The 17178-nt window shown below is 41.2% G+C and overlaps 1 long non-coding RNA gene and 1 other non-coding gene across 3 annotated transcripts in view; one reads left to right on the top strand and one right to left on the bottom strand.

The window, feature by feature from the left end:
* LOC106494742 (uncharacterized) overlaps positions 1-17178 on the top strand; it is an 89176-nt gene that overhangs the window by 2956 nt on the left and 69042 nt on the right. The window contains exon 1 of one of the 2 annotated variants that reach the window (XR_010883915.1): positions 5450-5461. The exons of the other annotated variant lie outside the window; for it this stretch is intronic. This is a non-coding gene — a long non-coding RNA (uncharacterized lncRNA). Of the gene's footprint in view, positions 1-5449; positions 5462-17178 lie in introns of those variants that run through there. 2 annotated transcript variants of the gene reach the window in all.
* On the bottom strand, positions 4582-4663 carry TRNAS-AGA (transfer RNA serine (anticodon AGA)). Its single transcript has one exon. It is a non-coding gene; the product is annotated as a tRNA-Ser (tRNA).

Genomic DNA, 17178 nt, shown 5'->3' with positions numbered 1-17178 from the left:
GAAACTTTGCATTTGTCCATACTGCTCTGAGTAGCACCATGCCATGAATACCCAGCAGACATGTTTACATGACACAGGGCAGCACTCTGCAGGAACATTGGCATGAAGCCTGCAAGCAGAATAGTGGCTTCAGCACAGTGCTATGCTGTGCACAGAGCTGTTTGGCTCTGCCCTTTATAAGACGGAGCTATTCCGGAATCTGTGTCATGCTTGTATGGCTCAGCCACTTCCAGCTCATATCCCCCTTTAGACAGCTATCTGGGACTATAATTCAGTTATACCTGATGAAAACGTGGACTATCACCAAGAGGGATGTTCCTTCCTCCCCTTGCTAGCCTTAACTGCTGGTGCTCACTCCCCCTTGATCCCTTGTGCCGGTGCTAGTACTCTTGTTAGCAATGCAGGGAGCTGGATTTGGGAACTAATCTGGCTGAAAGCTCACCTAACCAAAAGAACTGGTTTGCAGCAAGCTCAGATCTTCCTCTAGAGGGGCCTTCTCTCTGTTGACCGCACAAGGAACTTAGACCCTCTTAGATCAGCTGCCTAAGTCTTAGATGACTCAAACAAGGTAAGACCAGTTCTTCCTCATGTGACCTTTAGGCACTTTTCAAACATATCCATTACTTGGATAAGGCTTACAGTTTAAGGCCTCTTAGTGCATACTAATTCTGATGCTATTTTCTTTAGCATTTAGTTATCATCAGTATTGCAGCTCTGAATGGGAGGTGACCACAGGCAAAGGGGAAGTCAGGGAAGATGATTAAAGTAAGAGAATTATTGTTTACTTAGTTATTCCAACATGAACAACAAGATAGTCTTGATCTTCTGTATAATACATGGCAGTAGCTGTAAATATCAAGGCTTTTGCCACATTGTTTGTGCAGTGAAAGTCATCATTTTTTTCCTTTTCTGTGAGTGAACACTAAAATTTATGTTTGCCTCTGAGCAGGCTTTTGCAGAGATCTGTGTTTTTTTTTTTTTTTTTTTGATTTACCAGATCCAAGTGACCACAAGGTTCCTATTTCTTTTCGTAAAGCCTTTCAGTGATGGTCAATGTCATGATATTAAGAGATCGTATCCTGTTTCTCAGATAGATCTTTCTATATCCAAATTAAACTGATCACTTGTGAGTACTTCTCTGAGTGTATTCTTTCTTGTTCATTCTTCCCAACACATTCTTAATGCTTTACTCTATGGTCATTTCAGAATCAGAGTTAACATGGAAAAGTTGAGGAGGTATTTACATGGATAATACTGGGGACTTGATGCTAAAGTCTAAAAAACTATGTCAGAATTTGAAATGCGTGTATGTACACACACATATATACCTATCTACAATTTTTCTGTTTCCAGAATAACTATATAATTGAGAAATGTTATTTATCAGCATGCTTTCATTTTATCAGTCAAATCCACACTTTGAAAAATGTGTCTGGATTTTTTGGCTGCAGTAGTTTTACTGGAGTCCGATATCACAGAATCACAGAATGGTTGAGGTTGGAAGGGACCTCTGGAGATCATCTAGTCCATCCCCCCTGCTCAAGCAAGGTCACCTAGAGTACATTTCCCAGGATCGCATCCAGGCGGGTTTTGAATATCTCCAGAGAAGGAGACTCCACAACCTCTCGGGGCAACCTGTGCCAGTGCTCAGGCACCCTCACACTGAAGAAGTTCTTCCTCATGTTCAGATGGAACTGTCTGTGTTTCAGTTTGTGCCCGTTGCCTCGCGTCCTGTCGCTCGGCACCACTGAAAAGAGTCTGGCTCCATCCTCTTGACACCCTCCCTTCAGATACTTGTACACGTTAATAAGATCTCCTCTCAGCCTTCTCTTCTCCAGGCTAAACAGGCCCAGCTCTCTCAGCCTTTCCTCATAAGAGAGATGCTCCAGGCCCTTCTTCATCTTAGTAGCCCTCCGCTGAACTCTCTCCAGTACTGCCAAGCCTCTCTTGTACTGGGGAGCCCAGAACTGGACACAGTACTCCAGATGGGGCCTCACCAGGGCTGAGTAGAGGGGCAGGATTTCCTCCCTCGACCTGCTGGCAATACTCTTCCTAATGCACCGCAGGATACCATTGGCCTTCTTGGCCACAAGGGCATATTGCTGCCTCATGCTTAACTTGGTGTCCGCCAGCACTCCCAGGTCCTTCTCCACAGAGCTGCTTTCCAGCAGGTCAACCCCCAGTCTGCAGTTATTCCTCCCTAGGTGCAGGACCCTGCACTTGCCTTTGTTGAACTTCATGAGGTTCCTCTCTGCCCACCTCTCCAGCCTGTCCAGGTCTCTCTGAATGGCAGCACAGCCCTCTGGGGTATCAGTCGCTCCTCCCAGTTTTGTATCGTCAGCAAACTTGGAGGCTGAGGGTGCACTCTGTTCCTTCATCCAGGTCACTGATGAAGAAGTTGAACAGGGCTGGGACCCAGTACTAACCCCTGGGGGACACTGCTAGCTACAGGCCTCCAACTAGACTCTGTGCCACTGATCACAACCCTCTGAGCTCTGCCATTCAGCCAGTTCTCAATCCACCTCACTGTCCACTCATCTAGCCCACACTTCCTGAGCTTGTCTATGAGGATGCTATGGGAGACAGTGTCAAAAGCCTTGCTGAAGTCTAGGTAGACAACATCCACTGCTCTCCCCTAATCTACCCAGCCAGTCATTCCATCAGAGAAGGCTATCAGATTGGTTAGGCATGATTTCCCCTTGGTGAAGCCATGCTGACTACTCCTGATCACCTTCTTTTCCTCCACATGCTTGGAGATGGCCTCCAGGATGAGCTGCTCCATCACCTTTCCGGGGATGGAGGTGAGGCTGACTGGCCTGTAGTTTCCTGGGTCCTCCTTCTTGCCCTTTTTGAGGGTGACATTGGCTTTCTTCCAGTCCTCAGGCACCTCTCCTGTTCTCCATGACCTTTCAAAGATGATGGAGAGTGGCTTAGCAATAATGTCTGCCAGCTCCCTCAGCACTCGTGGGTGCATTCCATTGGGGCCCATGGATTTGTGGGTGTCAAGTTTGCTTAAATGATCTCTAACCCGATCCTCCTCCACCAAGGGAAAGTCTTCCTTTCTCCAGACTTTCTCTCTTGCCTCCAGGGTCTGGGATTCCTGAGGGCTGGCCTGAGCAGTAAAGACTGAAGCAAAGAAGGCATTCAGTAACTCTGCCTTCTCTGCATCCTTCGTCACCAGGGCACCCACCCCATTCAGCAAAAGGCCCACGTTTTCCCTAGTCTTCCTCTTGCTGCTGATGTATTTGAAGAAGCCCTTCTTGCTGTCCTTGACATCTCTAGCCAGATTTAATTCCAAACGGGCCTTAGCCTTCCTCATCGCATCCCTGCATACTCTGACAACATTCCTATATTCCTTCCAAGTGGCCTGTCCCCCTTTCCACTTTCTGTAGACTTCCTTCTTCTGCTTGAGTTTTGCCAGGAGCTCCTTGCTCATCCATGCAGGTCTCCTGCCTCCTTTGCTTGACTTCCTACTCATAGGGATGCACCGCTCTTGAGCCTGGAGGAAGTGATGTTTGAATATTAACCAGCTCTCTTGAACACTCCTTCCTTCTAGGGCCCTAACCCATGGGATTCCTCCAAGTAGGTCCCTCAAGAGGCCAAAGTTTGCTCTCCTGAAGTCCAGGGTTGCGATCCTACTTGGTGCCCTGCTGCCTCCTCGCAGGATCCTGAACTCCACCATCTCATGGTCACTGCAGCCAAGGCTGCCCCCAACCTTCACATCTCCAACCAGTCCTTCTTTGTTTGTTAGTACAAGGTCCAGCAGCACACCTCTCCTTGTTGGTTCCTCCACCACCTGTGTCAAGAAGTTGTCACCAGTGCTCTGCAGGAACCTCCGGGACTGTTTGTGCCTAGCTGTGTTGTCTCTCCAGCAGATATCAGGGTGGTTGAAGTCTCCCATGAGAACCAGGGTCTGTGATCATGAGGCTACTTTCCAGCTGTCTTTAGAAGGTGACTTCCTTTTCCTGATCAGGTGGCCTGTAGTAAACACCCACAACAGTGTCACCCATGCTAGCCTGCCCTTTAATCCTTACCCATAAGCTCTTGACTTGCTCTTCATCCACCCCTAGGCATAGCTCAATACATTCCAGTTGCTCTCTCACATAAAGAGCAACTCCACCACCTCGCTTTCCTGGCCTGTCTTTCCTAAAAAGCACGTAGCCATCCATGACAGCACTCCAGTCATGCGAGCTATCCCACCGTGTCTCTGTAATGGCAATGAGATCATGGCCCTGTGACCGCACACAGATCTCTAGTTCTTCCTGTTTATTCCCCATGCTGGGTGCGTTGGTGTACAGGCATTTCAGAGAAGTGATCGAGCATGCAGGTTTCCCAGGAGGGGTAAGAGAGGGTCCTCCATAGCCACATCCCATGCGCACTTCCCTGGCTGCATTCACCTGCTGGAGGCATCCTGACTTAAGCAGTCTTTTGCCAGCTACCCTGGCACTATAACTCTCCCCTTCCCCCATCTTTCCTAGTTTAAAGCCCTCCTTACCAGGTTGGCCAACCTGTTGGCAAAGACACATGTGCCCCGCTTAGTGAGGCGGGTCCCATCTCTCCCCAGCAAAGGGAAGGCCCAGCCGTAGTCGGCAGGATTTGAACCTGCACGGGGAGACCCCGATGGATTTCTAGTCCATCGCCTTAACCACTCGGCCACGACTACACCGCTGGGACCATGCAATACATATATTGCACCATACATTTAAAAATAATACTGATATTATTGTTACTGACACAGTGGCTATTGAAAAATAAAACAAAACAAGCCTGATCAGTCACAGCAATTATCCAAAGTTTGTCCACAAAGCTTTTCACCACTAATCAGTTAAAAGATTTGCAGGCTCTATTGATTCTGCTTTCTTATTTTATCTTCTAAAGAGCGACTCAGCTTTAACAGTCAGAGAACTACATAGCTAAGCTTGAGTAGCAGAATGTGTGCTCTGGTCATGTGAGGCACCTCAATTATTTTCCAAAGGACAAATGACATATTTTTTGTTCTGTTTTCTAACTTGCTTTCTGTCTTTCCTAGTTCTTTGTTTCTGTAACTTGCATTAGAGTTTCAATATTTTTACCGTATACATGTGGAATAATGACATCTGAGTTTATGGGCTTGTTCATCTCTTTTATAACAATTTGACTTGGCTGAATCAAGTGGAGCTATTCTAGTTTTGCAGTAGAAGTTATGAGAAGAAAGTTAGGCCTGCTGTTGGTTTTGCTGCAGACACAAAAATCTGTATTTTTAAAACCTACTATCTTCTTTTCTCTTTATTTTCCCAAGTTTTATTTTGCCACTTTGTCTTCTCTCCTTGTTTATCTGTATCTCATACTATGGCAATGTGAGGAGAAATAATTTTTCATTATTGGCTTTTCAACAGATATATGTCTTGTCAATTCTTCTGAGGATGTTTCTTTATCTATTTATTCTCTGGGAGTTCAGCACAGGGCTACAGAAAAATCTCAGGTAAGGTTTCAGAAAACAGAGGAGAAAACCTCCCAATAAGTAAACATTAAAGGTAAGTAAGAGCAGATTTCAGCTACAGGTACTCTAGGAAGCAGATGTCTGTATCCTAGATGCTGTCTTTAGGGAGTTAATATGTAGCGATAGGTGTGTCCTTAATCCTACTGTCCTTCCTCCCCCTGCTGCAACATGGTCAGACACATGTACAGAGGAAGGATTGTGCTATGCTCCACAGAGGCTGGAGTAGGACACCAGCAGCACATAACTATGTAATGCTGTTGGCATCTTCTTCTGCCCTGGGAAAGTCTTTTCCAGGCCTTTCCTTCATGCGAGGTTGTTAGTTCCACTATCAAACCTCATGAACATCAAATGCCTGTGTTTCTTCCCAAAGTTACACATACTGCTGAGGCCTGAGAGCACTTTAATTCGGTGCTCTAGAGCAGGTCACAGCCTTCTCTCTCCTGCTGATTTTCCTCTGTGTGAGTTGTCTCAGCTGTGTATAAAGACCACCTGCAGCTGGGCTCTAGTGACTCTTCCAGTCTGATACTCAGCTGATTTGACTAGGATCTGTTCATGGGTTGATGTGGCAGGCCACACTGTCATGAAGCCTTAAAGATGTTCTTTTTTTCCTATGGGATGAGTTTCATTTTAATTGAGCATGGTAACTGGACAGCTAATTACACACCCTTACTTTTGTTTCATAATTGTTTTATCCGAGCTTTCTAGAAATTCCATATTGTATCCAAAATAATTTTTCCCCTTTACATGGCAAATTTTGTATTATGAGTAAAACTATATTGGCTATGGGCTTACAGGTTCTTCTCCTAACAGTTTCTTTACACACATGAACCTTTGTTCATGTGAATGTTTTTGAAAAGCATGTGAAAAATAGCATCATCTGTGGCAGAATCAGTTTTCAACATAGAATTTGCAGACCTTCAAGAATGTCTTGTGCTGCTTTCCTTGGAACTGTCCATCAATTCTTGTGGTGCCTATTGTGTACTGCTTTTTGGATTCTTCCTTAAAATGCATTTCTCTTGAAAAATTACTTCTGCAACACTTTACAAATAGCTCTGGCTTGCACCACCCACCAAGTGCATAGCTGGTTGTATACTGAACATTCAGTTAATTGCTGGATGTTGTTGGTATGCCAAATTTAGATTGTGGGGCAAAGGCTGCCATGTACAGCATTGAGCACAATGTTGTCTGCTGATCTTAGTAACCAATAAATAATTAAGAAGCTATATATTTGATGATCCCTAAATAAGAATGACTCAGCTAGCCTTCCACTGTTGATTTGTTCATTAGCATAGGCATAGGTCCAGGCCAAGAACTGGTTTTCCCTTATGCATTTGTTTGGTGACCAAGTGGATGTGGCTTAAGAAACAGTTAGTGTTTCTCCAGCAGTTGGGAAGTGTTTACCTCCAGCTGTTTATTTCCCTCAGTGGATTAATAATCCTATTTCAAAGTGCAGCAAAAAGGAAAACTAGGTTTTCAAAACGGGAAATAAAGAGATCAGGGTTTTCATCAAACTCCCTTCTTCCTGCACCACAAAGGAGACATTTAGATGAATGGCTTGGGGTGTTTTAACTTCCCAATGTGCCTAATCAGATATACGAATTATGTTAAAAATAATAAAAAACAATTTTATCAATTGGGGAAATGGGGGAAATGGAAGGGACAAACAGACGGAGTTGTTAATATCCCTGAGCAGCACTATCACCTTTTGCACTGAGCTGATATCAACCTGGTTATCTAATTGTGGAAACAACTCTAGCTTTCTGCAAAGATTTCACTCAGTGTAAAACAGTCAGCAGGGAGGCCTCACTGTTTAGTGCCATTTAATTGGAGTCCTTGTGGCCCTTGAGGTCTTCTGCTCTTTTCCTCTGGTGCATTATAGTTTTAAGACTTTTGATCTTTTATACTGAGATCTTGTGTTAATTGTAAGATGACTAAGGTTGGGAATGTTGTGGCTTCTAGTGTGAGCATGAGGAAGAAACAACTATTATATGGCTGGCTGTCATTTACTGAGCTAGACTTCATATGATCCTTTTCAGTTCTAGGTGGGTGGCACATGTTGTCCTGTGCTCCTAAGGTACAGTTGGTAGGCTCCCTCAGATGGAGATCTTGTTAAAGTAGAAGGAGCCTGGTTAAAGTTGATCATGAGAGAAAAGTTCTCATTATTGCTGGCAGTCCTGTGACAGCAATGAGATGCAGGAGATGGGATTGAACAAAAACAAGAAAATAAGCCTATCTGCTAGGAATGCCAGTCTGCATGCAATCCCATGGCCAAGCAACCACACAGATGCACTGGGAAAAGTCTGTGCAGCACTTTGAATACCCTGGTGTATTTCTCTGATCCATCCCTACCACTATGGAGAAAATGGAAGACAAACAATGAAGAGAGGAGTGGCTAAACCTAGAGGTGTGAATACGGATTTAATATTCAGGACTCCAAAGCTGAATTCTAAACTTACATGTAAGCAGCAAACTCATGGTGTCTCAATATTTGGAGATGCAGAGTGCCAGAAAGTCCCAAATAAGTCTTTGTTGGCTGCAAGTTATTAGCACTTACAGCACTGGTTTTGGCGCTTGAATTCAAGATTGCTAGTTGACTCTAGTAGGGCTACCCAAATTATAAATCACTGCTTGTATTTGGCCCAATGTTTGTAGGTCTCCCGATGGAGAAGAGTGTGACCCAAAGGTGGATTTGGCAACTCTGATATGCCTTAGGTCAAACATCTGTAAGGAAAATGGGTCTGATTTCCTTACGGCTTCATCGTTTCAGTAGATGGTGTATTCAGTGCAATGCTATATCTGCTACTGAAATAACTGAATGCAAATACCAGGAACCTCTGGGAAATTTTAGTTAATAGGAAAATAATCTAAAACAAATTCATCCAGTTATACAGCCAGGAGAAAAGAAATGAAAATAAAAGCAATTACTGATCCAACCAAGTAGGCACAGAAATGAAACCCCTCTAGGATTTTCTTTTTAGGTTTTCCAAATTCCATTAATTTAACAAGCAAACTAGGTCTACAGCACAGCCTTGTTATGAATAAATGAATGCCATAGATTCACTAATATTAAAGGGGCCAAACATTCAGAATAATTTGCTGCTCTGCTGAGGGAGCTGTGGTGCGGCAGCTCCATATTTGGCTCTAATCCTAATTCAGCCATTTAGCTCTACCAGTCAATGCAACACAACTGCTATAATGAAAACGTAACTATAGAGAAAGAAGGATGCAGGATCACAAAAAATCAGTCAGCTCTGATTTCAAGTGGGAGTGAGATAAATCATGTAAATTGCATTTTGAGTTTCTACATTTGGTCTTTACGCTGATAAAAAACTCAGAGATTAGATCAAGATGTGGAAAGTTTCATCTCTCACTGTCATTACAATACTGATGTACTCTTCGATAACATAGTCAAAAATCAAAATGATTGCATAATTAAAAGACAGATCACAGATACTGTTTTCTGCACATACTGTCTTCTGTTTTGAGGAAGGAAAGCTTATTTACTGTCAGTTCACATTGGTTATGGAAAATCTCAGTGGACCCCAAAAGATAGCAGTGTTTAGTATAAATACTATTTTATTTCTTGTGTGATGGGTGGGGATCTTCATGGGAGATTCCCTATTACTTCTTTTTTTTTGCTATCCATATATGAAAGCAGAAAATTATGCAATTAAAACCTGTTGATTTAATGTCACCAACAGATGCCTTAAGTTTGGTCCTAAAAAGGCTGCTTTCCTGATTTAGAGTCAATAACTTCTTGGAACACAGGTAACATGTTATGTAACAGAATTAAAGGGAGCAGTCTGCAAAAAATTCAAAGATTGAAATATCTTTGTGTGAACAGCTTGTATATCTATAGAAACAAAAAGGCATCACAGAAATGAATAACAGCATATGCAGAAATATAGCCTAAATGTATTTATGCTGAAATTATTCACTTCATATGGTGATTAGAGCATTACGTAAAATACTGTAGTACTTTTTCCTTTAGACATACAAAGAACTTTTTGATAAACTCATCCTGAATTTATAAACTGGCTGTATATACTTCTGATTAAAAAAAAAAGTTTTAATTTTCTCCTTAAATCTAGTTGCTTACCCTTTGTCCCTACCAGATGGTGATAATCATAACATTGTACATTATCTTGTTGGACTTTATGGGAGTGCAAGGCAGGTCTGCTGTGGCTGTCAGAGCTCTTCAAGCTTGGAAGGGAAGGCTTATGTGTATTTAGATACAAGGAAAATAAAGAAGAAAACATCTACCCCACAGGCTGTAATGTAGCCATGGCCAAGTTACACCCAACTGGGGTTCTAATAAATGATCAAATTAATTGATATTGGTTATCTTTGAACAAGCAGAAAAGTGTCAATTAAATGTCTATTTTTTTTTTCATTTAGTTGGGGCTATTAACCTGTGAACCTAGCTATGTTGTTGAATTTATCACTACTTTATGTGCTTGCTTTACATAATGTAGGTTAGTGAGCCAGCATGTGCTCACGCTGAAAGATATACAGGTGCTTAAGCCATGCGCTAACTGGGGCCTTTGATTTCCAAAATAATTTGCATCAGCCTTTGTTTTATTTTATATTGATGCTGTCAGGAGCAAGAGTAACTAAGTCCTGTTGAGATTACACTCCGTCCTTGAAATAACCATTGGTGACAGCAGTAGTTTCTACAGGCATACACACATATGAATAGGCATATGCATGGCTCTTTAGTTGCATTCATGTACCCTTCTTTTATCTGCTGGCATCCATGATGACACACTGCTGTTTGGAAACTCCCGGTCTAGATGTCAGAGCTTACAATTTTCTCAGTTATCTAAAGGATAGCTTTATGATTCTTAGGATCTTGAGAAAGATTAATCTCTCAAAATGCTGACAAACTACATGAAGGAAGTAGTCTGGGCTTTAACTCTTCTTCATTTTCTGCTGGTGTGAAATGAGGAGTGATTTGCTGGAGAGGAATTTGCTGCAAGATGAGAGGTGTCTTTCAAATAAATAGTAAGGGTAGTTTATAGTACTGAAGACTTGTCTGACCCCTTCATAGTATAGGCCACCTCACAATATTTCAAATTGGGAATGTTTTCTTGTTTTGTTTTATTTTAAAAGTTTTTGTCATAGAAACAGTTCACAGTGACAATTTGACAGTCATGTGTCTGCCCACTTGAGGACAGTGTTCTACATATCATATCCTGAAGAGGCACCGATATGAACAGTACTTGAGATCTAGGATGAATTGGAAAACTTTATTCAATCTGGCCACTCTTTTCACTTATAACTGATGTTTCTATACCCACAGCATATCAAGCTATGCATTATTTGGCCTAGAGTTTACTTCTGTAACTTAGATACATCAATCTGTAGCCAAAGTTTGGCAAAAGCTGAAAAAATAAAAATACATTCAGAATGTTTGTTTAAAGCATAATACAAAATTAGTCAAATTTACGAACAAATGTTGGCTATTTGAGAGTATTAAAGTGTTTATATTGTATAGATAATCTCTGCTGTACAAATTGTTTGTGGACAGCCAATTGGCTAGACTGCCTGCCTGGCACTACTCCTTTTTCTTGATTAGATGTGTGAGTAGTACTTCTAATGAATATTTTTGCAGTTCTAGGTTCCCTGAATACTCACATACATGATCTTCACATCTGGTGTCTCTGAATGCTTTGTGCCAGCAAAAATCATGGAAACTGTGGCTCAAAGATATTAATTAATGAGTCAGGCAAAAGGATATATCTATTCAAAATAAATTGCACTATTTTCCCCAGAGTAACACACAAACACCCATGCTCTGGTGATAGACAATGCAGATACTTATAAAGAAATAAATATACATAAATAAAACAATTGAATTTTATTTCCTGTTTGCAAACTGTGTGTGGGTGGCAGCTTATTCCCTTCTCATATTCCAACTGGGTCAGATTCAAGTTGGACTTGAACATAGTTTGCATCTTGCCTTTATTCTTGTGAAACTGGGGACTTGTGGAAAGGGGTCTTTTGGCAGGGAGAAGTTTAGTGTTTAGAGTCGGAGTCAGCAGCAGTGGTGAAGCTTAGTTCATTGTACTCATACACTGGCTAGAAGCTGTTTGGTTGCTCATCTCATGTCAGCAAATCAGAAGACATATGTCTTATGCTTTTTCTTTATTTCCAGACACAGACCAGTAAGCGTCTCGCAAGGGTCAAATAAATATCCGCGTACTCAGAAACAAAAATCATGATCCTGTTGAAGAGTATAAAGTCAAATCTGAATGTTTCAGAATGTTTTTTTTAGTCAATGTCCACACCCAGGCTTTTGTTCCAAAGAGCAATTTGAAAATAAGAGATAAAATGTTTTAATATTGATGGAATTTTCAATAACAGCTTTTACATTTTTATATATACATATGTTTATGTGTTCATCTATGTTATATGTAAATATTAATCATTCTGTTTTATTTTTTATTGGTGTTCTGTAGCCACAATGTCTGTGTAGGCTGGCAGGAGTATGAGTTACACATCACACATGTGATTCTCCCCCCCCCACACACACACACTGCAAAGGTCAAACTATAGGTTTAAGCTCTAAATATCTTAGCTTCAATGTATTGGATTGGTCAGGACAGCATCCATCACATATGGCTTAAGGGTAACATCCATACTACTCATGACTGATAGACCATTGGTTCTTTAGATAACACGCTTCTGAAGCTACTTCTGTGCCAGTGCATGAAATGGGTCAGGGACTGCTCTCTGGTTGTGAGGCCAACTGGAACTTATGATCATACAGTTAAAATGAATAATTAAAGTTTATGTGTACATAATGAAAATGTCTTATCCCCCACACGCTGTTAAGGAAAAAGTAGTGCTAGGCATGCAATTATTCTAACTTTTTGTGATATCTGTAAGACATTGTTTAAGACTGGGAAATGTGGGTGTTGCATCACAAATGTATTCCTCAGAAAGATAATCATCCTGACTCTTATAGCCTCATGCTAAAAGGAATCCTGATGCAAGTCTTTGAAAATGATCTTGTTTGGCTGCGGGCTAGGCCAATGTGATATGCTGGAGTGGAGGTCTTGAGAAGCAGTGGGATAGAGGATAACAGGGAAAACCTTTTCATGACACAATATATAGAAAAAAGAATGTGTATGCCATTCTCACAAAGAAAAAATCATCCAGCAATTAGAATGCACCACAGATGATCTGGAAATGCTTGACTTCTTCTAAGCGGAATTTTCTTCCTCTGTTCTTAGAGGCTAGAAGAACTTGATTGTTAAAACATAGACTCCTCCTTTTTCCCTGGCAAATTTGCCGTCTGAAGCTGTCCTGTATCCAACAGTGCTTCTAGACTGACTGAGGCACTAACCTTAAATATCTGGTGATTCTGTCTCTCTTTCTACTGAGGCTGCTCAGCCAATGCCGTAAGTCTATCCGAGTACTTGTTTGAGAAAGTGTTTTGGCATTTCCCACTTCCCTCAGAAGTGTGTCCATAGCGCCCTAAGAAACAGAGTCTGAAGTCCGTTACTTACTGGACACCGGAGTCTATCTGAATCCTTGAGCTTTTGCTCCATTCTTCAGGAGTTTGAATGCGTTACTGCTAAAGCATAACTGAGTAGCATCTCTTGTTTCTAGTGAGTAAAAAATAATCTTTGAAAGATGGTCCCTTCTCATGTGGGCTCTTAGGACATGACTGAGCCCAGATTTAATAGCATTTTCAAACTTTATGCCTAGCATGTTCACCCAGTGGGGGAGAGGGACCTCCTTCCTAGAAAGACATCATACACTGCTGTAATTGACAACATGTGCATTACATGCAGAACCTAGAATTAAATTGACATGCCTCAGGGATTCCATCTGTTGTCAAATCTAACCGACCATGAAGTGAGAAGCAGAGCTAGGCCCAACACAGAGCCTCAGTCTCTTCTTTAAAAGAACTGCAGACAATGATATGAAATAGTGGGGATCAAGGGCACAGGATTTGTCACCATCATTCTTTTAATTCTGAAATTCTGATTATATCTGAAGAAAGATATGATCATCAGGATGAGTAATAATAACCAAAACTTGAAGTCCTCTTTGTCCCACATGATGATTTATCACTGTTTCTTACAACTTCTTCTGATGCATCTAGTGCTGTTCACTGTTGAGGGAGGTTACTGGCCAACAGATTCATCAGTTGACCTGATTTGCTATGCAAATTGTTTCTAGAAATGGGCCTGACAACAAAATCAAATAAAATGAATTATTAATGAGAATTAAAAGGACATCTGGCATCTAAAGGAATGTATAAATCTGTAAGCCAACAGAATGACTTCTAAGGCAAATATGACAAAACAGAGTCTGATCCTGTAGATGTTTGTTGAGCAGAGGGATTACTAACCCAAAGAGTCCCATTGGCCTCAGTTGTTTCCCCCTTACGGACAAAATGACTTGTGTTAGTGGGCACAGTGTTACAGGACTAGTTCCTCATTTTGCTGTGTTTTGTCAAAACGAAGTCCACATGTGTAGAGACTGCAATACTGATTTTAAAGTGAACAGGAGTAGGCATTTGCAGTTCATCTGTCAGTAACAGACAGAAAACATTTTCTTGACTTAGAAGATACTTATATTTCAAATATTTTTAGCTGTAATAGTAATCCCCAACTATTTAAAAAAAACAAACTAATTGGAAAGAACTGTTTATCACAGCCCAACATTCCCAGAAGGGGAATCAATTTATATAAACATGCTAAAACTGACCTATTTATGAAATGTTATGGAGAACTGAGAAGAGAACCACAACAGATCTTTATCTTATGTTCACTGTTTCAAAAGATCAATGGTAGGGTGAGGGCCGAGGCTAGTTATCACATATGTTTTAGACGTGAATGTTAAGGTCATTTAAAATCCGTTGCCAAAGCCACTGTGACTGCCAGCAAAATGTAAACTAATGTTCCATGGCCCTCATTATATGCTTAATATGAATATGCTTCCCTTTCCACATAAATCACTATGAATGCAGCAATCGGTTGCTCCTGTAAGTCACTAAATACAAATGTAGATGAAACGCTGCAAACTCTAAAGAAACCATCATAGGTTGTTGATGTAGCTCCTAGGGGAAAAAAACACACACACAAGAAAGCTATATTTGTAGATTAATATATGGAAATTCTATATTAAAAAAGTAACATAGGCATATGGGTGGATTTCTTTTTCATGCAGTTTCAATCTAGAAAATGAATATGCAGGTTAGAAAAAGAATTGAAAACATCAGATATGCTCTGCAAATTCTATTTCATCCATCAAATACATCTAGATGCTTTCAGAGAACTTTCTGCAGGCCTGATTTATGTTAACCAAGGAGGAAAATCCAGGCACTATTGAGATCAATAACAAAATTGCCATAGAGATCAGCAGAGCAGCAACTTCACCCAGCCTTATTTTTATATCAAGCAAAGATTGTCTTGTATAAGGACTGAAATATTTGGCTTTTCACTAGGTTAGAGACAGCTAATTATGCTTGGCCATGTGCACATAAGAAAGGCTGGGAAAATGCAAAAAGCCTTCTTCTTTTGTGACCTTTGTCTAACAGATAGGCAAAGCTCATTTGTGTCATTTGTTCATCCCCTTTATATCCAGAGGCTTTAGGAACCAAGAACTGTATTCAAACATCCCGCAGGAGGTTTGGCACATGCCACATCACCCTGTCGGGAGCAGGGCTACCTGCAGTATCATTCAGGAGCTCACCGTCTGTCAGTGATGATGTTTCTGATGTAGATACAGGTATTAGGTGCTCTACACCTAGCATCTAGTTAATGCAAAAAGGTTTAAGTCACTCCAAAACACTATCTCCCTGTTGGAGATTACAGCTCCTGGGCTCAGATTCTAAAGTTTCCCTAAAATCAGTGCAAATGTGAGGCAAAGCCTTAAAAAGCCTCATTATTACCAACCTACAAAATTGGAACAGATGGGAATGTTGAGATGAAGTGAAAGGATTTTCCAAAAGAGTGAAGCACACCAAAGTTTTGGAACATGTGTGGTGGAGATTATCTAATAATGCCTCAGAAAAGTGTTTTTGTTTATGATGTTTCACAGTAGCATTGCTAAGACCATCACAATGTAAACATGGATTTCTCTAACAGTGTTAGCTTTCTTTAGAGAGGAATTGAGTGAGAGAGAGAGAGAGAGAGAGGGAAGGTAAACATAGTGAGGAAGACGGGAGGGGAAAAGGCAACAGAAAAAACAAGGAGAGTGCCAAAGCAAGGGAGATAGTGTTTGTGTTTAAAAGAAGAACTTGAGGCTGTGCCAAATCAGAATTTTCTTTAGGAACCTGAGAGCCAACGGACTCTTCATGACCATGCACAGAGCATGGTCAGAAGAGTGACTGCAATGTCAATGTAATAGTACTGTAACGAGGCTGGGGACAGACAGCAGGGAAAAGAAAGAAATGTCCATTGACCATTACTCTAATGAACTGAGGAAGGTTCACTGGATGGACTCTGAGCCTTAGCAATTCTTACAGTCAGCCTGGCTCAAGCAGTCAACTTTTAACAAAACCCAGTAGCAGGCAAAGGATTTCATACTACTTCTACTCTGAGGCTAATAAATAAATCAATGAAATATACACATAAATACATAAACAAAAATTCTCCTGGTGGATTTGGTTTAGCTCTGAGTTTGTGGGGGGAGGTTTCTGGAAGCTGAAATTCTCTGGAACTCAGGCTGTATAAATGGACAAACTAACAAGGGTTTAAAGAAACTCCATGCAAGTTCACGAGGCTCTTGGAAAGGTACAAACACATTTCGACTGGATTTACACCACAGTTGAGTTCAGCCCAGGGAGTTTAGAGATTTCAGATTTGCTGCTTGGTGCACTGAGATCCCAGGGCTACACAAGACACTTTTGTTGGGAAAATACTGTTCATCTGAGAGATGATTTTGAAATTTTATTTCCAGCTCAGCATAAGTCTAGAATGTATGTGTGTGAACCGTAACTGTTATCAACAAAATTAGAAGAAACTATTTGCTTTTGCTGTTGTAAGCTACTAGATGATTAATCTTTTCTAATCTAGACCTAAAATATGGCATTTCATTTATGGGCTGCATAATTTAGAGAACAGTCCTCCTGCACCACATGCCTGGTTCACAGACCTGCCCTTAGACTATAAACTGTTAAACTAAGACAGAACCTAAGGCTCCCCTCTCCACAGAAGGAAACAGTGAGGGTCAGGGCATCAGTGTAAAGTGTTCTGAACATGTAATAAGGGATATTAACTCACAAGAGTTAACTGTCTTACCATCATTGAAAGTGTTCAATACCTACCAAAAAGGACGAGACAACGGGCCATCATTTCTCCCCTGTCCCTCTCCCAACATGGGGCAGTATGATGCACTACAGTGAAAGAAACTAAACACAGCTGAAAAGGTCTGTAAAACTTTGTGAAGCAAGGAAAAAGTGCATAAGGAATGACCGCTCACTGTCTATTCTATATATGCGCACCCTGTTCTTATATATTCTGTGCGCATCTGCCTATTGGCCTCTACCGGAGTCAATACACTGGACTAGTTAGATGCTTGGTTGACTTAGTAGGGCAGTTGTTCTCATGTAGAAAGTATCACTAATCAAAATGTTGGATGACAGTGTTTTGATCCTACACTTTCAAGGACCTAAGATAAAAATGCTTGGCCAAAACTTTGCAGCTCTTTAATGAAAAATGACAATGACATTTTCTCCA

The sequence above is a fragment of the Apteryx mantelli genome, chromosome 3 (genome assembly GCF_036417845.1).
Source record: "Apteryx mantelli isolate bAptMan1 chromosome 3, bAptMan1.hap1, whole genome shotgun sequence".
Lineage (NCBI taxonomy): Eukaryota > Metazoa > Chordata > Aves > Apterygiformes > Apterygidae > Apteryx > Apteryx mantelli.
This window is presented reverse-complemented; position numbering and strand designations above follow the sequence as displayed.